Source organism: Coregonus clupeaformis, chromosome 12, assembly GCF_020615455.1.
Source record: "Coregonus clupeaformis isolate EN_2021a chromosome 12, ASM2061545v1, whole genome shotgun sequence".
NCBI classification, from domain to species: domain Eukaryota; kingdom Metazoa; phylum Chordata; class Actinopteri; order Salmoniformes; family Salmonidae; genus Coregonus; species Coregonus clupeaformis.
Genome location: NC_059203.1, coordinates 22,143,832 through 22,163,503, shown reverse-complemented (window position 1 = coordinate 22,163,503; position 19,672 = coordinate 22,143,832). Strand labels below are relative to the sequence as shown.

The 19,672-nt window shown below is 41.3% G+C and overlaps 1 protein-coding gene and 1 long non-coding RNA gene across 3 annotated transcripts in view; one reads left to right on the top strand and one right to left on the bottom strand.

The window, feature by feature from the left end:
• Nucleotides 1-1,484: 1,484 nt before the first annotated feature.
• On the bottom strand, nucleotides 1,485-4,211 carry LOC121578620. Its single transcript, XR_006002796.1, has 3 exons — nucleotides 4,136-4,211; nucleotides 3,628-3,996; nucleotides 1,485-1,553 (listed from the first exon to the last, which is right to left on the bottom strand). It is a non-coding gene; the product is annotated as an uncharacterized LOC121578620 (long non-coding RNA).
• Nucleotides 4,212-16,593: 12,382 nt separating this feature from the next.
• LOC121578006 (plexin-B1) overlaps nucleotides 16,594-19,672 on the top strand; it is a 131,084-nt gene continuing 128,005 nt past the window's right edge. For both annotated transcript variants that reach the window (XM_045223749.1, XM_045223748.1), the window contains exon 1: nucleotides 16,594-17,011. The gene's annotated coding sequence lies outside the window, so the exon portion shown is untranslated. The remainder of the gene's footprint in view (nucleotides 17,012-19,672) is intronic.

The following is a 19,672-nucleotide window of genomic DNA, read 5'->3' as shown; positions in this document are numbered from 1 at the left end:
TTGTGGATATGTCTGTAATTGTGGATGCTGTAAATAGTTATAATAATAAAAAACATAAAGAAAAATAGTTGAACCAGGAATACCAAGCAAAATGTGCAGATAGATTCTAGTACTGAGTATTCCTTCCCTGGCCTCTTTGACCTCCTGAGGTGCGTAATGCGCTGTAGGTGACTTCATCGTCCTCCACCTACAAAAGTAAAACCCATAGATAAAATGAGCTTCCACATTCATGGTGACATACAGTATTTTCATCTATCTTTGTGCATATATACGTTTTAGTTAGAGGATGAATTTGATGTGTCTGAGAGCAGATGTCAAATGAAGGCGGTTGTGATACACTGGGACATAACCTACTCTTGAACACATGTTTAGTTAAAATCGTCGCCTATCGCCCAGTACGACGTGTTGTTCTAAATCACCATTCAAAGGTATCACATATGTATGTTTTGCGTCTGGTACCACATATCACCATATGGATGGTGTGATTGGGAAGATCATTTCCACATTTTAATGGGGTGATTGTAGTATCCCTTTAATGGTTAACATGAAGACATTTTATTCTATTTGACATGATTAAAGAGGAAAACTGGGCTATATAGAGTGATTGTAGCGACTACGGTAAAGTTAACATTACAATGAACAACAGTCCAGGCTTTTGGTACAGTTCGTAGGATGCTATACTTGAGAGCAGAGGGTCTCAAGTTCACACCTCTCCATCACCCCAAATTCTCTGCATTTGGAGGTCCCAGCTAGATCCACGAGGAGCCCCCATGACACCAATGCAACACATTTAAGGAACGAGCCCCCATGACACCAATGCAACACATTTAAGGAACGAGCCCCCATGACACCAATGCAACACATTTAAGGAACGAGCCCCCATGACACCAATGCAACACATTTAAGGAACGAGTCCCCATGACACCAATGCAACACATTTAAGGAACGAGCCCCCATGACACCAATACAATGCATTTTAAGGGTAGAGGGATGTGTGGTCTGACTCAGAAGGTGCCAACAGTTTTACCAGAAGCAGTGAATATAAATGTACCATTCTAATTTTTAAATAAGCAAACAAGGCAGATCTGTTGACAATAATCTAATATTGAGGATTCCTACCTTTGCCTCTTTGACCTTTCTTAGAGAAGTGTAAGGTACTGTAGGTCAGTCCTTCGTCCTCTCTCTGTAAGAACAAAAACAGTGTCAAGCAGGAGATTACACAGGAAGAAAATATCACACACCAAATATAAGCCACTCTTGTAATAAATAAAATCATATTCCAAATATATTTGGCCCTGAAATAGGATGCCAACCTCTTGATGGGCTCACAGAGAATCAAATAGCACACTATTACTCTGTCTATCCCTAATTTGAGATGTAAAACCTCTACCACCAAAAAACGAAACAATGTAATCAATCATAACATTCAGTTTATTGCTTTAAGCACCCCATAGGATTGAATGATCAATTGGATGAATATGTACTGAATGATACTTGCTCATTGTTTCCATCTTTATTCTGGTCTGTTTGCAGTGTAGCCGGCTTTGTTTGTCCTGTGTGTACAATGTCAAAAGACAACAGATTAATCTACAGAAGATGAAATAATGATACAATAAAGATGAGAAAAATATATCTTTAGGCAGCTTTATCTCATAAGAGTGGTGGTGGGGGGTCTACTAAGCTATATGGAATTATTTTAAGATATCAAGGATCATTTTGCTATTTGATTTGGAATTTTAAGACCACTTGAAGTATCCCCCAAAATATTGATGAAAATATTTGGGGCCTTACTGCTATTAGCCATACAAACGCATTGAATAACAGATTCACTACGTTGAACAACAGATAGTCCCCCCCAAAAAAAATCTAAAGGAAGTTTGTTCTGAAGTGTCTATCCTATATCTGAGGGACATAAGAAAGATCAGGAAACATTTGTTATTTTTAAAAATGTATTTAACCCCTTATTTTTGACACTAAACATGATTTGGAAAGGCACATAAATGTCTATATAAGGTCCCACGGTCAGAGCAAAAACCAAGCCATGGGGTTGAAGGAATTGTCCGTAGAGCTCAGAGACAGGATTGTGTCGAGGCACAGACCTGGGGAAGGGTACCAAAACATTTCTGCAGCATTGAAGGTCCCCAAGAACACAGTGGCCTCCATCATTCTTAAATGGAAGAATTTTGGAACCACCAAGACTCTCCCTAGAGCTGGCTGCCCGGCCAAACTGAGCAATCGGGGGAGAAGGGCCTTGGTCAGGGAGGTGACCAAGAACCCGATGGTCACTCTGACAGAGCTCCAGAGTTCCTCTGTGGCGATGGGAGAACCTTCCAGAAGGACAACCATCTCTGGAGCACTCGACCAATCAAGCCTATATGGTAGAGTGGCCAGACGGAAGCCACTCCTCAGTAAAAGGCACATGACAGCCCGCTTGGAATTTACCAAAAGGCACCTAAAGACTCTCAGACCATGAGAAACAAGATTCTCTGGTCTGATGAAACCGAGATGAAACTCTGTGGCCTGAATGCCAAGTGTCACATCTGGAGGAAACCTGGCAACATCCCTACGGTGAAGCATGGTGGTGGCAGCATCATGCTGTGGGGATGTTGTTCAGCGTCAGGTACGGTGAGACTAGTCGGGATCTAGGGAAAGATGAACGGAGCAAAGTACTGAGAGATCCTTGTTGAAAACCTGCTCCAGAGCACTCAGGACCTCAGACTGGGGCAAAGGTTCAACTTCCAAAAGGACAACAACCATAAGCACACAGCAAAGACAACGCAGGAGTAGCTTTGGGACAAGTCTCTGAGTGTCCTTGAGTGGCCCAGCCAGAGCCCAGACTTGAACCCGATCGAACATCTCTGGAGAGACCTGACAATCGCTGTGCAGCGACGCTCCCCATCCAACCGGACAGAGCTTGAGAGGATCTGCAGAGAAGAATGTGAGAAACTCCCCAAATACAGGTGTGCCAAGATTGTAGCGTCATACCCAAGAAGACTCAAGGCTGTAATCGCTGCCAAAGGTGCTTCAACAAAGTACTGAGTAAAGGGTCTGAATACTTATTTCATTCTTTAATTTTTAATACATTTGCAAATATTTCTAAAAACTTTTTTGCTTATGGGTATTGTGTGTAGATGGATGAGGGATGTTTTCAGAAGAAAAAAAGGCTGTAACCTAACAAAATGTGAAAAAGGTCAAGGGGTCTGAATACTTTTCGATTGCACTGAATATAGTGCCTTCAGAATGTATTCACATCCCTTGACTTTTTCCACATTTCTTGTGTTACAGCCTAAATTTAAAATGGTTAAAATTGATAGTTTTTGTCAATGGCCTACACACAATTCCCCATAATGTCAAAGTGGAATTATGTTTTGACAAATTTTACAAATTCATAAAAATAAAGAGATATCTTGAGTCAATAAGTATTCAACCACTTTGTTATGACAAGCCTAAATACGTTCAGGAGTAGAAATGTGCTTATCAATTCATATAACTCACTCTGTGTGTAATAATAGTGTTTAACATGATTTTTGAATGACTACCTCATCTCTGTACCCCACACATACAATTTTCTGTCAGGTGCCCCAGTCGAAATAGTGTGAAAGTTCAAGGATGCTATTAAATACGTACCATCACGATCAAATCTAAGGATGTAGCCAGACCCAACTTTCAAGTTTCCTTTAGAGGTACAATAGTAGAGCCCAAGAATAGATTTAGTGATGTTGTTGATGGTTAGACTGATGGAGTTGTTGCTTTGGAGACGTTTATTAGAAACATTCATTCCAAAGCCTATAAGGACTTTGGTTTGAGGATTCACACCACCATTCGAAGTAGATGACATTATGAAAAAGGGCACCTCATTGCATCGCTGTCCGTACCAAAGGGTTTCTTCAGAGTGTTCTACGCTGCAGTACAGAGTAACGTTGACACCAGGTCTGACAACTCTGGTGACAATATTTTGTTTTGAGGTCTTCAGAGAAGCAGAAATCAAAATTAAACCTAATGAGAAAATAATACTGAATTAGATTCATGTACAACTGGTTCGTGTACAACTGACACTCAAGTAACATAGGCATCACATAAAATAATCTGTAACAAAATAGTGAATGTATGACATAAAGAATGAAAAATTACTTACAATGTAAGACTGGGACAGCAACGAGGATTCTCCCCATGATGTTGACTTACCATCAATGCTGGGGAAAGCTTGTAAAAGTTTTCTAGAGAAAGGGTCTTACCTCATTGACCTTAAATGGACAGGAGCAAAATAATTGGTCCATGTTAACACATGTTGACACACCCCTACCCTCACTGCCTCTATTAAATATCTGTCTGGAGAAACTTCATCAGATGCAATGGTATTGTAAATGTCTGATGTCATTTTTATTCTGTTTAACACACTTATTTTTGTGACAACAGGATGCTAGCTCGCCTTTTATCCCTGTGAAATATGGATGTGTATTTTCAACTGGACTTCTGCTGGTGAAATAAAACATATTAAAATGTGTCAAGTTGTTTCCCTTAACCGTTGGCCAAATTCAGACCTTTTTTTAACCCTCCTAAAGGTTAAGGTTAGGATTCAGGGTAAGGTAATCTGATCGTAGATACAGTGGAGAAAATAAGTATTTAGTCAGCCACCAATTGTGCAAGTTCTCCCACTTAAAAAGATGAGAGAGGCCTGTAATTTTCATCATAGGTACACGTCAACTATGACAGACAAAATGAGAATTTTCTTTCCAGAAAATCACATTGTAGGATTTTTAATGAATTTATTTGCAAATTATGGTTGAAAATAAGTATTTGGTCAATACCAAAAGTTTCTCAATACTTTGTTATATACCCTTTGTTGGCAATGACACAGGTCAAATGTTTTCTGTAAGTCTTCACAAGGTTTTCACACACTGTTGCTGGTATTTTGGCCCATTCCTCCATGCAGATCTGCTCTAGAGCAGTGATGTTTTGGGGCTGTCGCTGGGCAACACGGACTTTCAACTCCCTCCAAAGATTTTCTATGGGGTTGAGATCTGGAGACTGGCTAGGCCACTCCAGGACCTTGAAATGCTTCTTACGAAGCCACTCCTTCGTTGCCCGGGCGGTGTGTTTGGGATCATTGTCATGCTGAAAGACCCAGCCACGTTTCATCTTCAATGCCCTTGCTGATGGAAGGAGGTTTTCACTCAAAATCTCACGATACATGGCCCCATTCATTCTTACCTTTACACGGATCAGTCGTCCTGGTCCCTTTGCAGAAAAACAGCCCCAAAGCATGATGTTTCTACCCCCATGCTTCACAGTAGGTATGGTGTTCTTTGGATGCAACTCAGCATTCTTTGTCCTCCAAACACGACGAGTTGAGTTTTTACCAAAAAGTTATATTTTGGTTTCATCTGACCATATGACATTCTCCCAATCCTCTTCTGGATCATCCAAATGCACTCTAGCAAACTTCAGATGGGCCTGGACATGTACTGGCTTAAGCAGGGGGACACGTCTGGCACTGCAGGATTTGAGTCCCTGGCGGCGTAGTGTGTTACTGATGGTAGGCTTTGTTACTTTGGTCCCAGCTCTCTGCAGGTCATTCACTAGGTCCCCCCGTGTGGTTCTGGGATTTTTGCTAACCGTTCTTGTGATCATTTTGACCCCACGGGGTGAGATCTTGCGTGGAGCCCCAGATCGAGGGAGATTATCAGTGGTCTTGTTTGTCTTCCATTTCCTAAAAATTGCTCCCACAGTTGATTTCTTCAAACCAAGCTGCTTACCTATTGCAGATTCAGTCTTCCCAGCCTGGTGCAGGTCTACAATTTCGTTTCTGGTGTCCTATGACAGCTCTTTGGTCTTGGCCATAGTGGAGTTTGGAGTGTGACTGTTTGAGGTTGTGGACAGGTGTCTTTTATACTGATAACAAGTTTAAACAGGTGCCATTAATACAGGTAACGAGTGGAGGACAGAGGAGCCTCTTAAAGAAGAAGTTACAGGTCTGTGAGAGCCAGAAATCTTGCTTGTTTTTAGGTGACCAAATACTTATTTTCCACCATAATTTGCAAATAAATTCATTAAAAATCCTACAATGTGATTTTCTGGATTTTTTTTCCTCAATTGTCTGTCATAGTTGACGTGTACCTATGATGAAAATTACAGGCCTCTCTCATCTTTTTAAGTGGGAGAACTTGCACAATTGGTGGCTGACTAAATACTTTTTCCCCCCACTGTATACCAGGGGTATTCAAATCTTACCTTGGCCTACAAGGTCCAGACTACTGCTGGTTTTCTATTCTACCTGATAAGTAATTGCACCCATCTGGTGTCCCAGGTTTAATTCAGTCTATAGAGGGGAAGAATAAAAATAAGCATTGGAACTGGCTTTGAGGTCCAGAATTGAATTTGAGAAATGTTAACCATAGATTTTCAAATGGTTTACTTTTTAATAGTCGCAGGAGTTGGAGTGGAATAGAGTAGGGGTGCTGATCTAGGATCAGTTCTCCCTGTCCATGTATCTTATTCATTGTGATCTAAAAGGTCAAACTGATCCTAAACCAGCACTCTTAAGCTGCGTTCATAACTAAGTGGGAAGGTGGTATTTACTTGAACGCCCCTCCGACTAGTAATTACTAGTGGGAAACTAACCTATCATCCCTGAGCTCTGACTTCTCCCACATGCTGACCTCTGACGTCACCTACTAATGAAATGACCTCGATAACAGCATTTCCGGCAGTTAAATACAACAACAAAACACATTTTTGGTTGACACAGCTCGTTGGCCATTGGCCAATCGGCATTGTCAATTAATTCAAAGCACGTGAATGCATCCAACTGGTATTTATGACTTCACAACTGGTAATTACTACCTTCCCACTTGGTTATGACCACAGCATTACTATGAAACACTTGATACAGTACATGCAGCCCCTGGTCCGAAGATTACTGTTGTAGCACAAGTAAGGTTCTGGCGCCCTCCTGTGTCCCTCTGACCAACAGCAATCTGCATACCATTTTGAGGGCACCACTGAGATAACATCAGCTGAATTCAAAACATTATTCCTGAAGATGTTACAATGGAATAAGAAAGAGAGAATTGAGAGACACTAGTTTTGGAAAGCCATGTCTTAAAATCTTCACTGAAACCTTTGATTAAACTGACATAATTTCTGGGACAATGTTCTAGACCTGTTATAATGACATTTACATTTTAGTCATTTAGCAGATGCTCTTATCCAGAGCAATTAGGGTTAAGTGCCTTGCTGAAGGGCACATCGACAGATTTTTCACCTAGTCGGCTCAGGGATTAGAACAAGCGACGTTTTGATTACTGGCACAACGCTCTTAACCACTAAGCTACCTGCCGCCCCAGGCGATGGCAAGTAAATGCAATCTTTAATTATATAGTTTCACATTAAGAGATAAGAATCACCAGCACATAAAAAAATTCAAGCAAAGTGTAAAACCTTTGAGAAACATTTTATAGTAGTTTAGTACGTGAGCAGACTTCCTGTTACTTGTGATGCTCCCCTGGCTGGTTGGAAAGGACATTTTGGTTTGTGGTTTAACACCTTTTCTACAGTAACACATTCAACAGCAGATGACCATTAAAAAAGACTTGGGTTGTCATCCATTTAGTATCATTATTTATTTATTTTTGCAAATGCAGGTAATAAAGCTGTTCCAAGTTTTATATATACACTACCGGTCAAAAGTTTTAGAACACCTACAAATTCAAGGATTTTTATTTATTTTTACCATTGCCTACATTGTAGAATAACATTGACGACATCAAAACTATGAAATTACAAATATGGAATCATGTAGTAACCAAAAAAGTGTTAAACAAATCAAAATATATTTTATATTTGTGATTCTTCAAATAGCCACCCTTTGCCTTGATGACAGCTTTGCACACTCTTGGTATTCTCTCAACCAGCTTCATGAGGTAGTCACCTGGAATGCATTTCAATGAACAGGTGTGCCTTCTTAAAAGTTGATTTGTGGAATTTCTTTCCTTCTTAATGCGTTTGAGCCAATCAGTTTTGTTGTGAAAAGGTAGAGGAGGTATACAGAAGACAGCCTTATTTGGTAAAAGACCAAGTCCATATTATGGCAAGAACAGCTCAAATAAGCAAAGAGAAACGACAGTCCGTCATTACTTTGACATGAAGGTCAGTCAATACGGAACATTTCAGGAACTTAGAAAGCTTCTTCAAGTGCAGTCGCAAAAACGATCAAGCGCTATGATGAATCTGGCTCTCATGAGGACCGCCACAAGAATGGAAGACCCAGAGTTACCTCTGCTGCAGAGGATAAGTTCATTAGAGTTACCAGCCTCAGAAATTGCAGCCCAAAAAAATGCTTCACAGAGTTCAATCACAGACACATCTCAACATCAACTGTTCAGAGGAGACTGTGTGAATCAGGCCTTCATGGTCGAATTGCGGAAAAGAAACCACTACTAAAGGACACCAATAATAAGAAGAGACTTTCTTGGGCCAAGAAACACGAGCAATGGACATTAGATCGGTGGAAATGTGTCCTTTGGTCTGGAGTCCAAATTGGAGATTTTTGGTTCTAACAGCTGTGTCTTTGTGAGATGCAGTGTGGGTGAACGGGTGATCTCAGCATGTGTATTTCCCACCGTAAAGCATGGAGGAGGAGGTGTTATTAAGGCACACTTAACCAGCATGGCTACCACAGCATTCTGCAGCGATACGCCATCCCATCTGGTTTGGGCTTAGTGGGACTATCATTTGTTTTTCAACAGGACAATGACCCAACAAACCTCCAGGCTGTGTAAGGGCTATTTTACCAAGAAGGAGAGTGATGAGTCGGACCGCAGAGTGAAGGAAAAGCAGCCAACAAGTGCTCAGCATATGTGGGAACTCCTTCAAGACTGTTGGAAAAGCATTCCAGGTGAAGCTGGTTGAGAGAATGCCAAGAGTGTGCAAAGCTGTCATCAAGGCAAAGGGTGGCTATTTGAAGAATCTCAAATATAAAATATATTAAATGGAAGAACGCCCGGAGACAGATCCACAGTCCCCTTGTTGATTTCATCGTGGGGGACAATTAACCACAAGTTTGTTTCCTTTTTATTTTTGTATCATCTGCTGGTATGGAAATGTCTCAGAGAAATATGTTAAGACACATTGTTAGCTCTGTAACATGTAAACTGCTGGGGTTCAAGCAGACAGATCTGGTGGTCATTTATGACAAAATAGCCCTCACTGATGGATCCCAGACATCCTCTTTACCAGAAGTTTGAGCTACTCCCCTCGGGGAGACGTTACAGGGCACCAGGGTACAAAAGGAATAGAGCTAGTAAATCCTTTGTCCCTGTGGCATTAAGATTTCTGAATGTTTAAAAAACTACGCTTAGGAAAAAGGGTTCTTCGGCTGTCCCCATAGGAGATGTTCCAGGTAGAACCCTTTTGGGTTCCATGTAGAATCCTCTGTGGGAAGGGTTTTACATGGAACCCAAAAGGGTTCTACCTGGAACCAAAAATGGTTCTTCAAAGGGTTTTCCTATGGGGACAGCCAAAGAACCCTTGTAGGTTCTAAATAGCACCTTTTTCAAAGAGTGTAGGACCATGGGTTGGCCTACAAGTGTGACATTGTAGTTGACAGAGTGCTAATGTGTATAGTGTAAAGATGATCATTGATCTTTCATGAATTGCACCTTTTCTACCTGTATTTATTGTCCTTGTCTATGCTTGATTGTGTTTATTTTATTTTATGTATGCAGGGTGCCGCAACCAACATTTCCCTAAGGGGATAATGAAGCCATTATCTTATCATGTCCTGTTGTAATCTTTGCTGCTCTACAGGTGCTCATTGTCTGTTTGTATTGTCATTTTAATTGTTTTTAATAACCTGCCCAGGGACTGCAGCAAAACATTTGCTGGCTGGCTAAAATTGGCACTTTTACAGTAATGTTGATTAATGTGCACTATCCCTGTAAAACAACATTATAAAGTATAAGTAAATACCTACATACCTGTACATCGTCGTTGCGTCTCTGATCTATTTTTGGTCGCCCTAGTTAATTTTTTCCTGTGGGTACAATGAAACTGTTGTCATAATGTGATTCAAAAATAATTTTTATTTCTATCAAACAACTGATATATAATTATACATATATTAATAATTTGGGTGTTAGGGTTATAGTAGTAAAGTTATAGTGATATTGATTAACCAGTTAACAAAATAATAACATTGTAACATATTTGGTTCAAAAATATGTTCATAATACGTAAAGGTTGTTTGATGTTTTGAGAATTTTTCTTTGGCCTTTTCTGTGAAAAATCCAGGAACAACAAAAGGAGAGCAGAGCAGCGACAGCAGAACACAAAATGGCCGTCAGCACGCAGCAATGCCCAGAAGACTCAGGAAGACCAACTGAAGACTCATGCAGTTCCTCTGTGTGAACGCTACACAGAATTCATGCAATTGTCAATAACTGAGAGAATGGGATGCTGAAGAGAACATACTGTACCATAATATAATTTGCCATTTAGAAGACGCTTTTATCCAAAGCAACTTACAGTCACGTGTGCATACATTTTTACATATGGGTGGTCCCGGTGACCGAACCCACTACCCTGGCGTTACAAGCGCCATGCTCTACCAATTGAGCTACAGAGGACCACATCAAATGTAAGAATGTGACCTGATCCAACAACGGTTTCGTCACAAACTCCTGAGGTACAATAGTAAAGCGCTAGAAAAGACTCAGTCGTGTTGACGGTGGTCAGACTGATGGAGTGGTTGTATTCCAACTTTGTGGTGAATCCGTAATTATGGCCTTGGTAGTATTTATCTAGAACATCCTTCGTGCTAACACTATTATGTTTGGCTGAGATGATGAAGGGAAGCTTGTTGCTCTGTTGTCCATACCACACTTTCTGGTTCATGTGTTGTATGCTGCAGAACAGAGTGACATTGTCCCCAGGTCTGACGACTATGGTCACAGTTTGATCAGAGATAGATGTTTGTGTTATAAACCCGACCAACCACCCTACTTTTGTTTTTGCCTTAAATAACCATCTGTCTTATGTTACCATACCAAACGTAACATATCATACTAATTTCAGTGTCTTGGATTTACATTTACTTTGTTACTTCTAGTCTATGAGACCAGGCTGAATAGTGACCTCTATCAGTGTATTTTGGTTTTGCATAGGAAAGACATATTTTACTAATGCCAATTTTGCAGCTATTTTAAAGGGTAGTAAAATATAGAAAACGAAGCAGCTAAAGATTGTTCATCTTCACTTCTTATTCCAAATTAACAGTTATATTTTGGTCTTCATGTAATATTTGATTCCACCTGAATAAAATACATGCAAAATACAACATATCAGACAGACTCATAGTACTGTTCTCAGTTGTACTGCATCATGAAATGAAATGCTACATTTTGAACAAGAATATAAACATATTGTTCAGAAAGTCAGTCAGTGTCTGTCTGTCTGACTGTTGATCAATTAGTCACTGCACAGTGCAAAGTTTAACATACAGTATCATTGACTACCATCACATCGGACACTACAGTAGGTCAGAAATATTAATTTAAACATGAATCTGTTAGTCTCCCCCGCCCCCCACACACACACTTCCTATTCGACCTTGTCGACTGGTACTGCAGGCACCATAGGGTTTTAATGAAGTTATTTGAACAGGGAGGCAATTGACTGTAGTGTAATTTGTCTCAGTTACACAGTCAATTATGTTAGTAGAACAAACACTGTGACAATAGTACCCCAGCCTTACCCAAGAAATGACAGTCCAAATACTAAAATAAATAGCCATTCAGGTCAGCTCTTTGCACAGCATTGAATGCCAAGCCAATCAGAGCCTCCTTACTTTACAACGGGCTAAACTTTACAACCATTCCCTCTCAAATCTGATCAATTTATGAAACACAGCAAACACCCAATATGACAAGCGATGTATGATCGGATTGCAAAAAGAGCACTCCCGGTTTAAGTGTGCCAATCATATAATCAATCTGCTGTGCCACGTGACCGAGTTTATTGATTTTCTCTCCTCAATGACCTTGAGAATGAATGACACTGGCTAGATGTAATAGTTGGGCCTACGCTGGGCCAATAGCCTGCTCCGAGGACTAATTAACCACAGGAAAAGAGGGCATTACAACTACAGGATGTGGAGTCGGATAGTCCTAAGATTCAGGGCTGTACATTTACATTTTAGTCATTTAGCAGACGCTCTTATCCAGAGCGACTTACAGTTAGTGAGTGCATACATTATTTTCAAAAAAAAATCATACTGGCCCCCCGTGGGAATCGAACCCACAACCCTAGCATTGCAAACGCCATGCTCTACCAGTTGGCCACCCAGTCACGGCTGGCTACGACAGAGCCTGGATTTGAACCAGGATCTCTAGTGGCACAGCTAGCACTGCGATGCAGTGCCTTACACCACTGCGCCACTCGGGAGGTTATGTGTAGGTTATACTGTAGATGGTATTAGAGTAGAAATCACTTTTCAAATCCAAATCACTAAATGATCCATACATTAATCCGATCACAGGCTTTGCGTCCACACCTGGTATCAAAATGTGTCCTGTGCCTATGGTTTTTTCCAGAGATCATCTCTCAAATGTGTCAACATCATGAATGGATTTGATTTCCCAATACATTTAATACGTCTTTACCAGACAACAACACAGAAACAGTGTGTCCTTGTCCACCTCCAGATGTGGTCAACCAGATCACAAGGTGTCTTTTTCTCATGTCCGTTCAAGATCTCATCCATCTAACATCTTGTAAGGGGTTTGATGTCCTCACAAATGGCCAGGAGAATGCTACATCTTCCAACTCAAGCCAGCAGGGGTGCTCCTTACTCCATGAACAAGCCACATTGTGTTAAGGTTATCGCTTTAAAATCTTCTGTTTCTTTCTCAAACATGTGTTCTCAACAGATATCACTTTTAATATGACTGTCTCAGAACATGTTTTTTACATGTTTTTTTGCAGTGTAAAAACAAATTGTTAATTTTTCTAGGGATCACTGCCACTTCCTCGCTCCCCAACCTAGGGCATGAATAGAGGAGTAAACTGAAGTGGAGAGGAGATTCAGCAACACTTGGAAGACTACGGAATTAAATAAAAAATATTTATTTCTAAATAACTTTTCTACTTTTAACAATAAATATTATGTTTTATTAAATCCATTGTCCTCCAAGTGTTATTGAATCTACTCTCCACTTTTATTTGCATGAAGAGGAAATTGTACCATATCATATGATGTGTCCTACTATGTTGGTTCGCTTGTTTGTGTGACTATCTGCGAGAGGGTTGAGCTTTAGCCCATATACCTATACATTTCAATCCTTTCTTTGAATTATGTGATAAAATATAATGAAAACTTGTTTTATGTAGGGGCACAAGGTCAATTCCCCCTAAATGAAAGGATAATGGATTGTTCATCAAATATTCTGGCTCTCTAGCCTAAACTAATCGAGATTAGGAAGAAGGGGATTAGTTTATGACACATTCATCTGGATGGTATTAACCGTCCAAAACAACCTCTGGGTGGCCAGATGTACACAACCACATGCCAGGACACACCCAGTGTTTCATATACCGTGGATACAGAATAAGCTGTAGTTTTGTTTACACACGCATGCACACCCACGACTGTCTGGCCAATTCAGATGCTTTACATAAACAAGTCCAATCTCAATGTATAGAAATACAGGAGCTTTTAATGCAGAAATACAGGAGCTTTTAATGCAGAAATAATGTAGCTGACGTTCGAGTTTCGACTTTGGAGTATAGATAGATACACCTCTGTATGAACATCATATTAATTATTATTTTTTTTATCCTCACAATTTGATGGCATGAATCCGTTAGATCACTTAGGAGGTGATAACGTCGTGAGCCAGAATGGTGTGTGTTTACCTCAAAAGACTTGGGCTTTCATAAGCATGTATTCCTGCGGGTCACACAAGTGTGAAACAATCCAGTGACTGAAGACTTTCTCCTGAACAACTTAACGAGGGGGAGGAAAGTTGGTGGGGTGTTGCCCCCTGACCCCCTCCATCCGCCCACCGAGTCCGTCCCCTCCTCTCACCCCGGTCTGGGTTTACCCAGCTCCTCTCACTCTGCAGAAAGGCAGAGTTGGTATTCAGAGGGGTAGTCTGAGAGCTGGATGAATGGCACAGTGTTTCAGGGGGCATGAATGCAGAGTGTAGCCCCTGACAGACAGGCACGTTCATTCACATACCCCAGCTTGCCCCATCCACCACACCTCACTCTGTCCCCCTGCCATGAATACTAGCCTGTGCTTACACACACGTACACACACACACACACAGACAAACTAGTGGGGACTAAGAAAATACTCCTCTGTCCCACTTTCTCTCTCTCACTCACTCGTTCACTCCCACTTTCTCTCTCTCCCCTTCTGTTTATTTGTTCCTTTTAATCTATTTTCATCAAGTTGTTGCCTCATTTCCTCATTGCTATCCTCTTGTTTGCGTGTAGTTAAATAGAGGAGGGTTTAGTGGCTTTTGGGGAGTGGCGTGGGGGGGGCGTGGGGGGCTTTGAATCCTAGAACTGACAACTCACTACAGTGTATTATGTTTAATCTTCATTAAATGAGAAGTAAGGGGGCAGATAAAAGGTTATTTTCTCCAAGAGAGGAGGACAGAGAGACAGAGCTAAATCCTCCTTTAGAATGATGAGTGTGTGCTGGGTTTTTTGGGTTCTCTGTGTGGTCTCGACTGATATGCATGGGGTGTCCGTAAGTTGAGACCTTTCTGTACTCCTCAAACAAGATGGAGAAAATGACATCACTTCAGACTGACCAAACAAGACAATATTGTAATGTAGAGCCACAAGGACCTGGTAAATATATATAAAGACACATTTGAGCACAGAAATGTAAAATTAGATTGTGAGAACTTAGTTTACTGTATTCTTACATTTTCTTTTACATTAGCGCTATGCAAGTGTTTCACAAAAAGGTCAGTTGAATGTGGTTGTTTCAGCATCCTTATTTGAATGCACTAGTAGGCCTATATCACTCTTCAGGGTTTTTCCAATACAGCACCAATGTTTCGCCAGTGATTATGTTAATGTGAGCCCTAGTGTTATATTTTGGGAACTGAGTTTCCATAGCTAGGTCTGACACTTGTAAAGAGCAGAATCAACAACCTCTGCATCATCAACACAGTTGCTTTGTGAGAAGGTGTTAACAGTGGCAGGTGGAATTGTTATGTAGCCTAAATGCCAGCTGAAAAGTATCAGTGGCCTGGCCTTGGCCCCCAGTCAGAGCCTTTATGGTAAAACAGTGGGGTAAGTCCTTTGTGGCAATTCGCCATCTGGATAAGAGTGTATTTTATCTATACTGAACAAAAATATAAACGCAACATGTAAATTGTTGGTCCCATGTTTCATGAGCTGAGATCCCAGAAATGTTCCAAACGCACAAAAAGCTTATTTCTCTAAAATGTTGTGCACAAATTTGTTTACATCCCTGTTAGTGAGTATTTCTCCTCTGCCAAGATAATCCATCCACCTGACAGGTGTGGCATATCAAGAAGCTGATTAAACAGCATGATCATTACACAGGTGCACCTTGTACTGGGGACATTAAAATGCCACTCTAAAATGTGCAGTTTTGTCACACAACGCAATGCCACAGATGTCTCAAGTTTTGAGGGAGCGTGCAATTGGCATGCTGACTGCAGGAATGTCCATCAGAACATTGTCAGAGAATTGAATGTTCATTTCTCTACCGTAAACCGCCTCCATCATAATTTTAAATAATTTGGCAGTGCGTCCAACCGGCCTCATAACCGCAGACCACGTGTAACCACGCCAGTCCAGGACCTCCACATCTGGCTTCTTCACCTGCAGGATAGTCTGAGACCAGCCACCCGGACAGCTGATGAAACTGAGGAGTATTTCTGTCTGTAATAAAGCCCTTTTGTGGGGAAAAACTCATTCTGATTGGCTGGACCTGGCTCCCCAGTGGGTGGACCTATGCCCTCCCAGGCCCACCCATGGCTGTGCCCCTGCCCAGTCATGTGAAATCCATAGATTAGGGCCTAACGAATTTATTTCAATTGACTGATTTCCTTATATGAACTTCAACTCAGTAAAATCTTTGAAATTGTTGCATGTTGCGTTTATATTTTTGTTCAGTATAGTTAATAACTAAACTATATTATACATATTCCAGATTTTTTAAAATTCAGTAACACTTCATGGTGGCTAAATCTAGATTGAAATATGTAGGCCTACCCTCCCTGATATAGGTTGTTGATCCCTCTTCATAAAGCAGCACAGGCACAGGCACTACTCTCCCAGCAGTGCCATTGTATTGCAAATCTATTTTTTTGCCCCTTTAAGAGAACCAAGTTGGTTGATCAGGAGGGGTCCGACAGTCACCGGGGCATTTCAGCAGGGTCCTTGCTATCTGGAATCCTTGGGACGTCCCTGCCCCCAATTGAAGTTGAAATGGTTAAGGTAAGGGTTATAGTAAGGGTAGGGACGTTCCAAGGTTCCCGGATAGCACTAACCATGTCAGCAGCCGCTGTGGCCAAGCCCCTTTAAAACATTACGCATATCGGGGGGGTGGCGTGTCAATGCTGTTGTGAGGTAATCTATCCATTCTCGACACTATTCGCCGGGTACATGTGGTAATCCTAGAAAGCGCACAGTGCAATTTGACAAAATAAAAAGAATACGAGCGCGCACGAGTTGATTTTAAGACAGGAAATGTACATGGAACATCGCAGGTCTTTTACTAAACCTGAGTTGTTTGAAGCGCGTCTCATGAAACAATATAATACCAACCAAACTAAAGTCTGAACGACAATGGAATTAGTGTTCTCCTAAACCCTGGAACCGTTGTGATTTGCCTGGATTTAAAAGCACAAGTTGCAGTCAAATTGGATAAGATTTTCCCCCAGCGGAGGACACTGAAAACTAGCTTGAATCCAGCACGAAACTGCCGGTCGTGGAATTAAAACTTTTTTTATAAGAATTTAAGGTGAGTGAAGGAGGTCTGAGCTTGTGTTACTTCCATGGCTCCTGGGAAGAGGCGAAAACCTACTTCTGAGCCTGGCAAAACCCTGTGTTTCTCAGAAACGTTCCATAGTTCCTTCAAATAGGGGTTATCTAGCAGGTTGAATGTGACCAACCGTACAAACGTTGTAGCTCAGTTGGTAGAACATGGCGCTTGCAACGCCAGGGTTGTGGGTTCGATTCCCACTGGGGCCAGTATGAAAAATGTATGCACTCACTAACTGTAAGTCGTAACTGTAAGTCGCTCTGGATAAGAGCGTCTGCTAAATGACTAAAATGAGAAGGACTGCTTGTTCTGTTTTTACAGCCCCTTTGGTCTGTGTCCGGCAGTTGTCGTTGGTCTACCCTGCAGTCTTCACATTACTTTTCCAGTGGCATTTTTGTATAGAAAATACTTAATATCATTATCTGATGTCTGATTTTTTTCTAGACAGAAATTACAACTTTCATGTGTATGTTGAAGAAACTTACTGGCAATGTAACCAGTGTATCTAACTTTGATTTTGGAGACAGATTGAACAAAAATTATTATTGGAGGGAGGGAGTAATGGTGATAACGAATTCCTCTTCAAGAGATCGCAAGAATCGGCTACCTGCCTATTCAGCTAGCTCTTTGACACGCTGATCCCTAAGTAACAAGTTCACACGTGTTTTATCTGTTACACCATTTGTGTCCCAGTATGTGGCTTGACAGATACAATTCTATGGAAGGTGTCATAAACTGAGCTACAGTCATGTACCCCCTCCCTCCACACACTCTCAAACCACTCAACCAAATGTGGGATAAAGAACATGCTTTGATGGAGTCCAGTAGATTTACCACTATAGGCTATGTCTTGTTAAGGCTACGTATTTAACCGATTGTTAGGCGGTTCTTTTAGATGGGATAACGATGCTTTTAACGTAATAAAATGGTCACAAAATGACAAGGAGACAAGCATGTGAATGGCTCGACCTTGGTATTTAGGGTGCGTTCGTAAATTCACTCTGACTATCTACTCCGATTACAGAGCACTCTCGTCTGAGTGTGTCAGATCGCAGAATAACTGACGAATTTACGAACGCTCAACACCCGTTGAACGGACAATCTGACAACGCTCTGAATTTACGAACGCCTAGAGGGCACTCTGAGTGCACTCTGGCACTCCATATTGAATTTAGTCTAATGGTAAACGGTGATTATTTGAAGTGTTGTGTGTGGAATTAGGCTATCTGGGACAGTTATTAGAAGGTCGAAGTTCAAGTCTAGGGCATGATGTTTTCTACCACGTCATTTTTCTTTCTAAATGGGTGCGTGTATTGATATTAATTTATCCAACAGCATCATCCATGGCAAATTTAGACAGAAGAGCAGTCCGAGATAGTGACTGCGTGAACTTTGCATCCCTCCGGGGTAACATACTCTGCGTCTGTGTTGTAGCCTACCGTTCCTCAAATGACAGCCATCTGCTCTTCTTTTAAGCGCATAGCTGCCCTCATAACTGAAGTGACAGATTAAGTTATGACAGCGCCATAAACCACATGGAATATCCCATCTTGATGTTATTTGCCCATTGGACTTGCTTCGTAGTCTTGGTCGGACCCGGCATATAATAACTAGATTGGGCCTTGCCTGTTTTGCATGTTATTTTGGCATTAATACGTGTCACATATCAGTTTGTAAACAATGTAAAACCCCCCAAAATTATTGAGTTAATAAAGCCGCATACAAGCATGGTCTCTTTTTTGCTTTCTTGAGTAAGGCAGCTCCAAAATGTGCGTGTTTCAGTCTAGCTCAGTGCTTTCTGTGGTGGTGGGGAAGCCAGTGGAAAATACAGAGCGCAGGTGTTGGTAATGTTCTCTAGTTGCGCCGTGATTGGCTCAGTGTTCTGTCACTCATGGGGACACTACGTCACCGCCAAGTCTAAGGGTAGAGTTCGAAAATTTAAGCCCCTTGGGTGCTGCCATAGAGTTACATTAGAAGTGCAAATCCAAGAAGGCTCAAGATCATTGGCCACAGATAAAATGACGTCAAATCACGTTATATCTACAGTAGCTTTGACTGGACTGATCATGTCAACATCATACTTTCAAAATCTTAGCTAGCAGTCATCATCATGAATCAAGTCCACAATCTTCTGGCAAATCATTTTTAATCCTTGTCATATGAAGAGAAATAATAGATAAAACGTATCGGTGCTTATCGGCCATTGGACATTACACAACAAGTTGGAAATAACAAATTCAACAATGAGTGGTTTGGAAGGAATCAGTGGCTAACTGCAAGCATTGCAAATCAATCCCTAGCCTGCTATTCAGTGGAGTGGCTGTGTGGTCCCAAGTCTGGGATTAAGGGTCTCTTTTCCAGGTTTAAAATTATAAACAAAACAACTTAACTCGGAACTGCGAAATCTGACTTCAGTGAGTTCAAGACAACTGGGAACTCAGGGGGGAAAAAACGAGCTCCGACTGGGAAAAACGTTTTGAACGGTCATCCAACTCGGAATGGTAAATCCGGAACTCAGGCCTCTTTCTAGAGCTACGACCTGAAAATCACTGACGTGATAGCCACTGATAGCCAGGTGTAGCAGTGGTAAGGTGTTGGGACTGCTGTTGGGACAGTTTTATGTAGGCCCGTTTGTCACCG